Source organism: Balaenoptera musculus, chromosome 9 (assembly GCF_009873245.2).
Source record: "Balaenoptera musculus isolate JJ_BM4_2016_0621 chromosome 9, mBalMus1.pri.v3, whole genome shotgun sequence".
Taxonomy (NCBI): domain Eukaryota; kingdom Metazoa; phylum Chordata; class Mammalia; order Artiodactyla; family Balaenopteridae; genus Balaenoptera; species Balaenoptera musculus.
Genome location: NC_045793.1, coordinates 86,716,657 through 86,729,598, shown reverse-complemented (window position 1 = coordinate 86,729,598; position 12,942 = coordinate 86,716,657). Strand labels below are relative to the sequence as shown.

General features: G+C 41.3%; 1 protein-coding gene across 1 annotated transcript in view; it reads left to right on the top strand.

The window, feature by feature from the left end:
• PHTF2 (putative homeodomain transcription factor 2) overlaps positions 1–9,516 on the top strand; it is a 154,281-nt gene extending 144,765 nt beyond the window's left edge. Inside the window, 1 exon segment of the mRNA XM_036863228.1 lies at positions 9,413–9,516. The gene's annotated coding sequence lies outside the window, so the exon portion shown is untranslated.
• Positions 9,517–12,942: the final 3,426 nt, after the last annotated feature.

Here is a 12,942-nt window from a genome sequence, read left to right as displayed (position 1 = left end):
TATTCTGGTATTCAACATTTCATCCCTCGTCCTCCCATCAGTCCTCTCTAGGGTTCATAGGGTCCTAGAAATTGAACACCACCATGAAACAATCACCTAAACTCATTCTTCCACTTTACAACCTTAAGAAAATGAAGTTAAAAACACAGACCCCAAAAACCTTTAGTGGAACTTTAGACTTAATATATGTGAAGGGCCTTTTCCAGAGGGAATAATAACTAGAAGCCACAAATAAAGCACTGAAATAAAATCCCCCTTTGAATTATGCATAAGCAAAGTAAATTAGTAAAATCTAAATGTACTTTAAGAATAGAGATTTGCCATTTGCTGGGGCTGAGGTTTATTTCATTATTGAAAAGGAAGGGAAAAAACAGAAGTAATAAAATTAGTACTTAATATTGAGGACAAACATGCTTCACATTTTTGATGATCATCTGTCTAGTCCATCAGTATATTGTCTGAGCTGCACCTGGGTTAAAACTGTCATTAAAAGGAGAGTTATCTTATTTGGAGGGGTTGATTGTCTCTTGAGCTGAGGAGATGGGAACATGAAGGTTTGATTTTTCTTTCTTTTGTTCGTTTGTTCATTCATTTGTTCATCATGAAGCCCCTTCTCTGCCTGGTACTGAGGAAGGATATTAACACAAGAACAGCTCCTACTCTTCAGGAAGTTTTCTTCAGTATTTAAGAATGGTGCCTCTTGTCATACTTATTCTTCATTTGATGGCTAAAGAAGATGCTTAACTCGTGGTTCTCTTTGAATTTCAAAGGAGAGTCACTGCTTCCTGTCGGGGTAATCAGGGATGAATTCATGGGGAGCAGTGATTTGAACTGGGTTTTCAAGGGTAAGATTCTGATAGGTGGAAATGGGCAGGACAAAGGCACTTCAGGGGAGAGGGGAGAATGGGGATAAGCATCTGGGAGATTCCAGTAATATTTACTCAGGAAGAGAGTCCTTTGGAGTAAGATGAGAAGAGTAGTGTGGAGCTGCCCAGTGGAGGCCCTTGAATAGAGAACGTAATTTTGTTCTGGAGAAGTTGGGGCAGGGAAGCCCTAGTTTTCTTTTCTGTCCTTGAACCTTCCTGTAGGAATTGCTTCTCTGCTTTTCAGTTGATGGGCTTGGTTCATGAAAAACTAGAGAGCTTGCTGTTGGATTCTCCCCCTTCCACCTTCGCGGCCTTTGATAAACTCTGGAAACTTCCACCGTCGGGAGCCTGAGGAGCCAGAGCGTCCCTGAGGGGAGGCGTCCTGTGCGGAGAGCCTGTGTGGTTGAGGTCTGACCACACGGCAGCCCTCGTGCTGCTTGTCATTGTGGGTCAACGATGGGAGAAAAGTCATGAGCAGAACGGGGCATGGGCCAGCGGGGAGATGCCCCCGACCTTTCCGTCAAGTGAAGGAGTTGAACTTCCTTATCCCTGGGATGCCTTCCTTCCATGCTTTAGTCTACCCTGCATTTGTCATTTTGGTGGGGAGCCCCTGTCTCATTTGGCATGGGTTTTGCAGATCTACAGGCTACGGTTTGCTGAGCTCCTTTGCTAATATGAAAAATCACATTTCTTTTTTTGTTTCTCTGGATTGCTTGAATTTTAAAAATTTGAGCAGTGTTTTAAATAGCAAGGTTTAAAATCTCAAGTCATCTTAGAGGCTGTAATTCTGTAATTTCAGCTCCCTAGCCTCATTCCTGACGTTGATCATCAAGTCTGCTATTACGTTGGATAATTAAAGGGATGTGGACATCAGGGAGAGAGCAGGCAGGGAGTAAAATTTGAAGGGCTTGATTAGTCTTCTGTAGTTCAGGTAAGATCAGCACAGCATATTGTTAAAACTCTAAATTCTGGTACTCTGTCTCTGGGCATAGATACTCTAACATTCAGAGGTTTTTGCTGCCCTTTGAAAGCTGTCAAACTGATAACCCATCTATGGGCATTAGCTCATTTTATCTCAAAAGACCCTTATAGAATTACCCTGTTTCTCCCAAGGAGGCGCAGTTAGGAAGATTACATATGTGCTCTAGGCCACTCACAGGTAAGGGGCGGCGCCTTGTCAGGATCTCTGGGTTTGCTCGTAACCCTTACACAGTCCTACCTCCCTCGGAAAAGTGTAGAATGACACCTTCTTACTTTGTGTCTGGGAGTTTTCTTTTCTGATTTAAACAACCAACTCTGTAGAAACTGCTTAACCTCTGGAGGTTTGGCCTACCTGCGAATTTTCAGCAAAGGAAGGACCTAGGCAGGGTGGCAAGTGAGGGAAGATGATAAGAGAGGAAAAGCTAACCTTTTTCTATTCCTATTGTATATCATGACCTTTGAAAAACTCTTTGAATTTATTTTCTTAAAAATTTTTTTCTGATTTAAAAATATAAAGAAGAAAATTAAAATGATCTATTATCCCTCAATCAGGAAGAAACACTGTAAAATTTTTTTGTGTACTTTCTCTTATTTCTTATTTTTTATTACTGAGCCACTTTTCTTTCGATAGCACTAAAGAGGTTGCACACTTGGTAAGCCAATTCAGAATACAAAGCATTTTTGTTAATTAGCTAACTATTGCCCTATTTGACTTTTCATTCTTTCTTGTACTACAAGGAAAGATCTTTTCTCTTGCCAAGTCTTGCTGATTCATCCCCTGCTGTATCTCTTACAGTCTCTCTGTGCCCGTTGCTACTTCCATGTACAAATCTTGTTACCTTTCTCCTCTTCCTTTCCTCCAAAACTGCTCTTATCAGGGTCACCAAAGCCCTACCTATTAATAATCCAGTGATGTCCAATTTATCTGTTTGTTCCTTTTGTTGCTTGTTCTTTTGGTATTATTTTGGTACGAAGAAACCATCAGGGTCACAAAGAGTTATGCCTATGTTCTCTTTTAAGTGTTTTATACTTTTAGTTCTGACATTTAGGTATTGCACAAAGGCATTTATTAAGGGGGGTATTTTATAGAATTCGGAGGGTTTGAAGAAATGGACTGTAGCTCAGGCTTCCAGGAACAACCTTCCAGACCACATTATAGACCTGGGCGGCCAAAGAGCTGCTGTCTTAACCATGACCAGAAAGCCGCTGCACACCTCTAGCTCCAGGACCATCCTGCCTCTGCCATGGTCCGCACCAGCAAAATGGATGCCTTGTGCCCTACCCCTCTTCCCAGGCAACTCAGAGCCTCAGTCTCCTCATCTATAAACTGTGAGTGCCGTCTACCCCCAGGGTGTATTTAGTACATTTCACAACTGGTGTGGCATAGGCACAGCTCAGTGATAATGGATGTGGATTGTAAATCACTCATTAGGACTTACTGGTGCCAACCAAGCTGAATATCAACCCTCTTGACAGTATTACAGGAATTAAATGAGCTTGGCACAGCAATGCCAAGTGTCAAGGGTTATCCTGATGGTCCTGGATGCCTAGAGCTTGCCTGGTTTGACTGAGATTACACAAGGTGCCAGCGGTTAGACTGAGGTGGGAATTCTGCGAATACCCCCAACACCTTAACGAAGAGTGAATGCTGTCACAGAGTTAGAGCAGAAACTGGGGGTGGTGGGGGTGAGAGGTCGGCACCCTGGTCTTGGACTCCTGCATCTGGCTGTCCACTGAGCACAAGGCCCACACACAAGACGGAGGGCCAGGTGGGGTTTGAGTGCTCAGTCGGGGAGGAGGCTGCTCCACTTCCCAGCTGCTGTTCTAGTGGAGCAGGTGGATGAATTTGAGCCCGAGAGGTAGGAGGGGAGGAGCATTAGGCTTTGGGGTGCCCTCTGCATGAGAGTGATGGGCACTAACCCTGTCTGAGGCAAAGGTGTGGAAAGGAGTAAACACATCGGAGACTGGAGTCCAGAACCTTGAAAGTTTAATGAGATCAGTTAGTGAAGCAATACCCTATGATTAATCACTTCAGAAGCATCACTTCAATCAAGGAGGATCGTGGTGGACAATGACCATTTAATTTAGCTACTTAAGGGACATTTGGAACAGTGCGCTGTCAGGAGGACTTGGCTTCTGAATCCAGGCAGATAAAGGTCCATTAGGTCTCCAGAGTGGAGGACTTAAGATCTGAGCCAACTCAGCAGACCTGACGCACCTGAATAGATGAGAAAAGGCAAAGGACATATATCATAGTGAAGCGGAGTCATGGAGGGTTTTTTACTTCTTTTATTTTTTATTTTTTATTTTTTAAATGTCTTCTTACTTGAGGTCCTAGAAAAGTGATATTAAGAAAGATAGTAACTGAATACAAGGTTATTAGAGGGAATATTGCTATCGTGTTTTGTAAGCAAATGAACATGTCATATAAGCAGCAAGTTATAAGGGCCGTGCAAAAAGAGCAGAGTATAATATTATCAGAAAATAAAGCTTACAAGTGAATATACCTGATGCACATTTAATGAAGAGCGTAATCAAGAGATATTAGAGCTATAAAGGACCTAGCCAGTTATCTAGTTCAGCCTCCTCATTTGCGCAGACGAAAATAAATGCAGGACTCGGGTGTCCTGAGTTTACACCGCCGTGAGGGGAGCAGCAGGGATTAGCATTAGGCCACACCACTCTGTCCAGGCCCATCCACTTCATCGTTAATTGTGCTGCAGGAGACCTTAGCTGTAAAATGGACACTTCACGTTTCTGCACTGCAACTAAACAGACTTCGGGGAGGTAGCTGGCAGAGGGAGAATCGGGCTGAGCCAGGGTTGCTCAGGAGATCCTGAAAGGCTATGGATTTGGAACCCAAAGGGCAAAGCCTCCCTCTCCTCTGAAAAAGGGTGTCTAGAGCTTGGGCACCTGCTTGCCCACCCTTTGCTCCCAACTGCCCACCCAGGCAGCTACCGAACTTGGAGACAACCTGGCTTAAGGGGGCGAAGGGGTGGGTGCACGTTAGTCAAGGGAAGGAGTGCTCCCTAATCAGTCCATTCCTCCTGGTGACCATCCTTCATTTCACCATTTAAATACACAGCTCCTTCTTTTTCTCATCTTTCTTACTGTCTTTTGAATGGATTGCCTTTCCTTGCTTGTTCGCTTGCTTGTTTTCTTATTCCATTTTCCTCTTTTTACTGATCGGGAAGTTAGACCCTCTATTTCTACTTTTTTCAGTGTTTGTCCTTGAAACTTTTATATGCATACTTATCAGTACAAATTTAATCAATATCTTAATTCCTTTTCTGTAAAAATAAGGACATTCCACCACTTTTAACTCAGAACCCCTCTCCTTACTTCCAAGCTATTGTTGAGTGTTTTAATGTCTTTTTTAAACCCTAAAAATTAGAAATTGTTATTATTTTATATAGTTAGCATTTATATTTACTTCCATGTTTACCAATTTCTTTATTCGCAGTCTTTTCTCAGCCCTGTCTTTTCTTCTGAAGTATATCCTCCCTTTGGGTGCAGGTCCTGTTGGTGGTAAACTCCCTCAGTTTGATTGTTTCACCTGTCTTCTTGAAAGGTTACATAATTCTTTGTTGACAGTTATTTTCTCTCAACAGAGATTTTCCCACCCTTTCATGGCTTCCTGTGTAACTGTAGGCAAGTTGGCTATTGGTCTATTTGTCATTACTTGTAACCAAGATGTCTTTCTTCTCTGGGTGCTTTTGGGATCATCTTTATCTTTCTTCTTTTGTGGTTTTACTGCAACAGGTCTAAGTGAGGACTTTTTCTTTTCATTTATCTATGTGCTTCTTGTCTGTGTAGTAATATCTCATGAATTTAAAAAAAACTCTCTGCTGATATTTCTTTACATTTTCTCTATTATTTCCTTTTGAATCACACATCTGTTAAACCTCATTCTATCTTACATCTCTCCTTACTTTCATATTTTCTATTTCCACGCCTCTATTTGCTTAATTTTGGGTAATTTCTTTGGATCTATCTTCCAGTTTGCTGCCTTTTTTTTTTTTTTTTTACAGTATATCTAATCCACTGTTTAATCCACTCGTCATTTTTAGTTTTGATATTTTTCCATTCTAAAATTTTCACATGAATCATTTTCAAATCTTTCTGGTTCTCTGTTTCTTGATCCTTTTCTGATTCCATCTTCTTTAAACATTTTATACATAGTAATTTTGTTCCTAGTAGTTCTAACATCTGAGGTTCTTGGAGATGTAAATCTATTGTGTTTTGTTTTTCCTGACTCCCACCCATGTTGATTTATTTCCTTTTATATTTGGTAATTTTTTACTGAGGAATAACATTTGATTGAACTTACTTTGTTTCTCCAGAGAATTTGTGCTTGCTTCTGCTTGGGCGTTAGGTAGTGCTACCAACCTGACACCACTTTCACCACTTTGTTTTAATTTATATTTATATTTTAAAAATAGTTATTTATTTACTTATTTATTCATTCATTCATTTTACTTTTACAGACCGTAAGGGGGAGGGAGAGGGAATAAGGAAAGAGAAGAGACCAGTCTGGCAAGAACACTGGGCACACTTGGGCGGGTCCCTCCTGCGTTATAAGAGTTCACGCAGTGTGCATTTAACCATGTGAGCAGTAGTGCCCTTACAGGATACTGATGCTCGGGGAGGAAGTGTAGAGTGGAAAAATCAAAAATTAAATCTGAAGCTCTTAAATGTTATATCAGTTTTTGTTTTTCTGGGGGGACAGAGATGCTGTGAGCTGCAAAATAGTTCAGGGAGTAGGTCTGCAGCTAGGCGGGTAGTGGCACCACGTGATCCTGCTGCTGCTTTGAGCAATTCTTCACGCTGTTTGCTGGGCTCAGGCTGTAGTGATGAAACCATCTGTACATGGAGCTTGCAGCAGATGGAGGGGGTGTGAAAGAAGCCAGAAAGGCAGCGTACCTGTGCGAGACCTGAGGGCTTTGGACGTAGTCGTACTGGCCATGAGGAGCCACAGGTTGTTCTAGAGGAGAGGAGAGTTATAGCCAAATGACATGAGGTGGAGGAAAGGGTGTCCATGTGATTAATAAGAAAATAAATCATTATGAAGGAAAAAGGCATGTCAAATGAAGATACTAAACTCCGCCTAGAGGGAGTGCTGTTTCCATCCTTTGCGCTTCGCTCCTCCAGGAAGCCTTCCCGGATAGTGCCCCGCCCCCGCAGGCCCCTGAAGACCTGGATGGACCAGGTCCCAGGGCGGCCTCCACTCGGCCTGTCTCTGGATCTTGGTCTTGCTCGGGGGCAAAGGGAGGCCAGGGAAGCACGGTAGCTGCAGTGAGGCGGGGGTCCTGGCAGCCTCAGGAGGTGACCGCGGCCTGGCCCTGGGATCTGGGCGCGGGTTCTCGTCTGGAGGGGACTGGGCCTCACCAGCTCCAGGGCTAAGAGCAGAGAGCAGAGTGCCCGTGGTGGCTGTCCCCAGCTCATTCTCTTGTTTTAATTTTTATAGTAGAGCTTGATAGCATGAGTAGTGTAAATGTAACCTCCACACAAGGGTGAAATAAAGCCTAAGGATGCAAATCCTGAGAAAAAAAATTATAGTTCATTTTTTTCCACCCGGGGTTATGATGGAGATAGGCTTCCTCTGCTGGGAGGTGAATTAATTTTCTGCCCTGCGGTCTCAAAAAGGGTGTGCCCCTCTTGAGGGTCCTGGCTCAGTGTGAGAGTCTGAGGTGCACCTCCTGCTTTGCATAGTCCAAGTTGTTTTCTCTGGTTCTCTGTGTGACAGAAGCATTGACCTTCAGGGCAAACCAAGCTTGTTTGTTTGGTCTTGTTTTTTGGGTTATTTTTGGTTTTGTTTTCCATTTACTGTCTACAGACCTGGTTTTAGCTCACTGCTCCTATTTTGCCCCTTGAACTTGAGTGATTTCCCATATTTTCATTTAAGCTCAGCAATACTTTATTTTATTGTTTCCCAGTGTTATTGCAATATAATTGACATATAACATTGTATAAGTTTAAGGTGTATAACATGATTTGATATATGTACATATTGCGAAATGTTTGCCACACTAAGTTAACATTCATCACCTTATATAGGTACAGAGATTTTTTTTCCTTGTGATGAGAACTTTTAAGATTTACTCTCTTAGCAATATGCAAATACTGTATTGTATATCTTTCAAATATACAATATAGCATTGTTAACTATAGTCATCGTGTTTTACATTAAATCCCCAGAACTTACTTATCTTATAACTCGGAGTTTGTACCTTTTGACCACCTTCACCCATTTCTCCCACCCTCAGCCCCTGCCTCTGGCAACTACCAATCTGGTCTCTGTTTCTGTGGGTTTCGTTTTTTTTAGATTCCACATATAAGTGAGATCATAGAGTAGTTGTCTTTTTCTGTATGACTAATTTCACTTAGCATAATGCCTTCAAGGTCCATCCATATTGTCACAAATTGAGATGATTTTCTTCTTTTTAATGGCTGAATAATATTCCACCAGATATGTATGCCACATATTCTTTATCCATTCATCCACTGATGGACACTTAAGTTGTTTCCATGTCTTAGCTATTGTAAATAATTCAACAGTACTTTAAAGAGTATGTTTGTTATAATTAATCCAGGATCTAGTATTCTCAGGGAGGGATTTTCATAATTGCAATCCATAATCCTACCAGAAGCACAGTCCCCACAAGTGTATGATTTTTCATACCCGACCTAATTCCAAAATTATCTTAGGTGGCTTACAGACAGTGGTATGCTAGAGTCATCATGTACTGGCTTATGAGAAATTTATTGTTAAACTTTTAGGAATCTTGCAAGTCGTTTGTTAAACACAGCCATCATTAAAAATTAAATTATATAAACTTACAATTAAATAAATAATAAATACTCAAATTCATCACTTTCTAATTATGTTTCACTATTACTTATACTGTTGAGGTTATTTATGTCCATCGTATCTGTGTGGTGAAAATGCTACAGAAAGGCGTCCTACTGCACATCTCCTAAATCCACCTCGAGCAACCTCATGTTGGTATCTTGAAATTGGCCACAGTGGGAGTATTTACACCAGGGAAATGGGCACACACTACAAATCAACTCTTTATTTATTGCTTTATTGATCGTCTAGACTTCATATTGTGATGGAGAGAATGATAACAGTGCAGAGTAAACACTAAAAGTGTGTCCTGTCCATAGTAGTTACATTATGAGTAGCACAAAAAGTTGAGGAAATATTCTTCCAGTATTTGGAAGCAGTTAATGAATTTAGCAAAAAAGTTGCTTACATCATGAGGAATGAGTGGATTTCTGACACATGACATAGATCTTTGTTTTTTCACTGTTGTCTTCCTTGTTAAAGTAAATGGAAATACCAACCAACATTCATGTCTAAACTATTCTTGATTATTGGTTGCAACCATAGGTTAGCTGTGGATAAAGGGTTTGACAAAAATCAACAAAAGCATTCTATGAGAATCAACTGGCTGCAAGGAATTTACAGTAAGAAGTATTGTGTATTTTCCTTTTGTTTACTGTGCATTATACGTCATTTATAGCAGCAAATTTGTCATATACATGTACATTCTTTTCAGAGAACCAGTTGTGGAACATTCACCAGCACACCTCTGCTCATAGGGATGTACAGATACAATAAGGTAAGATTTGAAGAAGTAGATGAGAAAGAAAAAGGAACAGCAAGGAGAGGGCCCCACTAGAGCTGGAAATGATGCTAATAGACAATTTCATATTACAGAGGGCAGACGTAGGCTATGGTAGGCCACAGATTTGCCTCTAAGCTTCCTAGCGCATCTTATATAAAGGAAAATTTGATCGCGTACCGAATCTTCAGTGTTTGGGTCAGAAGTTGTGGCGTTTTTCCTAAGCCAGGTCCAGAAGGAATTTTATCCTGAGGGTGTGTGTAGAGGAACAGTGTATTTTTATAAATATCAATAATGTCCTTAAAGCAAACCCTCATTTAGAGTCACAGGGATGCTTCCGGGAGAGCCCCTCTCTGAAGGCTGAAAAATTCTTGCCAAAGTGTATTTCTTTTTTTTTTTTAAATAAATTTATTTATTTTATTTATTTATTTTTGGCTGTGTTGGGTCTTCGTTGCTGCGCGCAGGCTTTCTCTAGTTGTGGCGAGCAGGGGCTACTCATCGTTGCAGTGCACTGGCTTCTCATTGCAGTGGTTTCTCTTGTTGCGGAGCAGGGGCTCTAGGCTCGTGGGCTTTAGTAGTTGTGGCACATGGGGTCAGTAGTTGTGGCTCGCGGGCTCTAGAGCGCAGGCTCAGTAGTTGTGGCACACGGCTTAGTTGCTCCGCGGCATGTGGGATCTTCCCGGACCAGGGCTCGAACCCGTGTCCCCTGCATTGGCAGGCGGATTCTTAACTACCGAGCCACCAGGGAAGCCCCAAAGTGTATTTCTGTAAGAGACACATATTGAAGTGTTTGTGGATGAAATAATATGAACTCTGGGACTTGTTTTAAAATTCTCCACAAAACGAAGGAATAAACAAACCTCTGTTGAAGTGAATAATCAAAGCAAAAGGAGCAAAATATTGATAAATATTGGAGCTGGGTGATGGGCAATTAGGAATTCATTAAACTCTTGTCTACTTTGAGACAAGATTGAATCTGATTCATGTGTTTCTTGTCTGTTATAACAGCTCCTCCTGCCTCTCCCCAACCCGCCTTATCTCCACTTCCCCCTCCTTGCTATTCATGTGGTAGAGAAACTGGGTCTTTTGTCCTGCAGAACTTCCCACATTGTGGATTTGGCTGTTGCTTCCTCAATGGTGACAAAAACTATTACCTTAGCAGAGAAGTCCATTAAACTCAGATATTATCCTACAGGAGTGATACACGGGTCAGGAATGTTTTAGTGGAAACAAGAAGGAAGAGAAATGAGCCATCTGATCAGAGGAAAGGAATCACAGTAAACAGGGGCACAGCCCACAGGGAAGGTGAGGGAAATGGGGGTTGAAAAGGAGAGGAGAGCCCAGAAGAAACACTCTAGATAAGCTTTATTTACTCCTGATTTCTGAGTTCTTTGTCTTCCAGCACCTCCCCTTCCTTACCCTGGCACCTTAACCCTCAGGCAGAGTGGTGGGGGTAGGTGTCAGGGACATTTTCCCCCTTCTGGTTGCACTGTCGAGCTAACACTTAAGCAATTTTTTTAAAAAAAGTATTTCTCTTGAACCACATGCTTTTAAAAAAGGACAAATACATTTAAAATCAAATCAGTTTTGGAGAGGCAGCGTCTTTATCATCTGCCATCCTTGGGATTCATTTCACATTCAAATAAATAGAAAACTACTTGCAAAGAGGCACATTACACCCAGATTTACCCAGGTGTAATTTACAGGTGGCATTTCATGCCATAACTTAATGGCACTTTATCAACATTGGATTTTCTGGGCTCGCTGATTAGTTCATGCTATATGGAAAGTGCTTTGCCATAATTTTTCATTAGCTTCACAAGTTATGCCATTTGGAACCATGTAAGGTGGCTAATGTTTCAGTGGTTTTCAAAAACACTTTTCAGTCAAGAAATTCAAGCACCAAATGCCAGTGACCCAGGGACCATTAAACATCTGAGACATGACCATGACTAAAGATTAGCTGTAACAGTATTTGGATATTTTAGAGTCTTTGAAATATATGAACACTCATTAAACTAGTGAAGATGAGCGTCAGCCCTGGGCTCTTCCTGTGGCTCAGCTGTGGCCAGAGGGTGGTGGCTTCCAGTCTGGGCATACTCACTGCCGACCCCGTCCCTCACCTCTCCTATCTGCTAAGGCAAATGCTTCTGCTTCCCAGGCATCACAGAAGATGCCCTCACGTACTCTCCAGGAAGAACCGGTAGCAGTCTAAACCTGGGAGATGCTTGACAGCTGAGAAGATCGGTCTTCCTGGACAATTGCCTGGAGGGTTTGTCTAGGACCTACCAGTGGGTCTTCTCCAGTTTCTAAAAAATGAATACAACAGGGTGAAATGGAATGGGAAACCATCAGAGCATGTGATAACGATAAGTACTATTTTGTGAAACCTTTGTTTCAATTATTTATGTAGGTATATATGTGTACTGAGACATAATGTGAAATGTATTTTTAAATGTGAGCCAAGTCAAAAGGCCTTGAAGAATGCTGCTCTCGGAATGTATAATTTACCGCTGGAATAAGCCAGACTAGTAAGAAGCTGTTGCCTGGACACATCACAGTGGCTCTTGAAGCAGTGCTAGAACATTTCCATAATAACAAGTTTAAAACAATACAAACCTTTCCTCTCATGTCCTACCTCTCTGAGATATATGTGAGCTTAGTGAATTCCTCTGCTCAGGTAATAAGAGTTAGCATTTGTTCAGTATTCATTCACTCAACAAACATTTACTGAGACTGTTCAAGGCACCGAGAATATAATGGTGGGAGAAAAACAGACAAAAATCCCTGTCTTAGTGAAACTTGTATTCAAGAGTGGAGGCGGCACAGACTGTAAGCAAAGGTAAATCAGTAAAACAGAAAATGTTCAGTGGTTATAAGTGCTAAGGCAAAAAAATAAACAGAAAAAGGTAACAAGGAGCATTTGGGGGCTGTACTGGTTTTCTATTTTTCTGTATAACAAGTTACTACAAACTTAGCACATTAAAACAACACACATTCAAGACAGTATGGTACTGACACAAAAACAGAAATATAGATCAATGGAACAGGATAGAAAGCCCAGAAATAAACCCATGCACATATGGTCACCTTATCTTTGATAAAGGAGGCAAGAGTATACAGTGGAGAAAAGACAGCCTCTTCAATAAGTGGCGCTGGGAAAACCGGACAGCTACATGTAAAAGAATGAAATTCGAACACTCCCTAACACCATACACAAAAATAAACTCAAAATGGATTAAAGACCTAAATGTAAAGCCAGACACTATAAAACTCTTAGAGGAAAACATAGACAGAACACTCTATGACATAAATCACAGCAAGATCCTTTTTGACCCACCTCCTAGAGAAATGGAAATTAAAACAAAAAAAAAACAAATGGGACCTAATGAAACTTAAAAGCTTTTGCACAGCAAAGGAAACCATAAACAAGACGAAAAGACAACCCTCAGAATGGGAGAAAA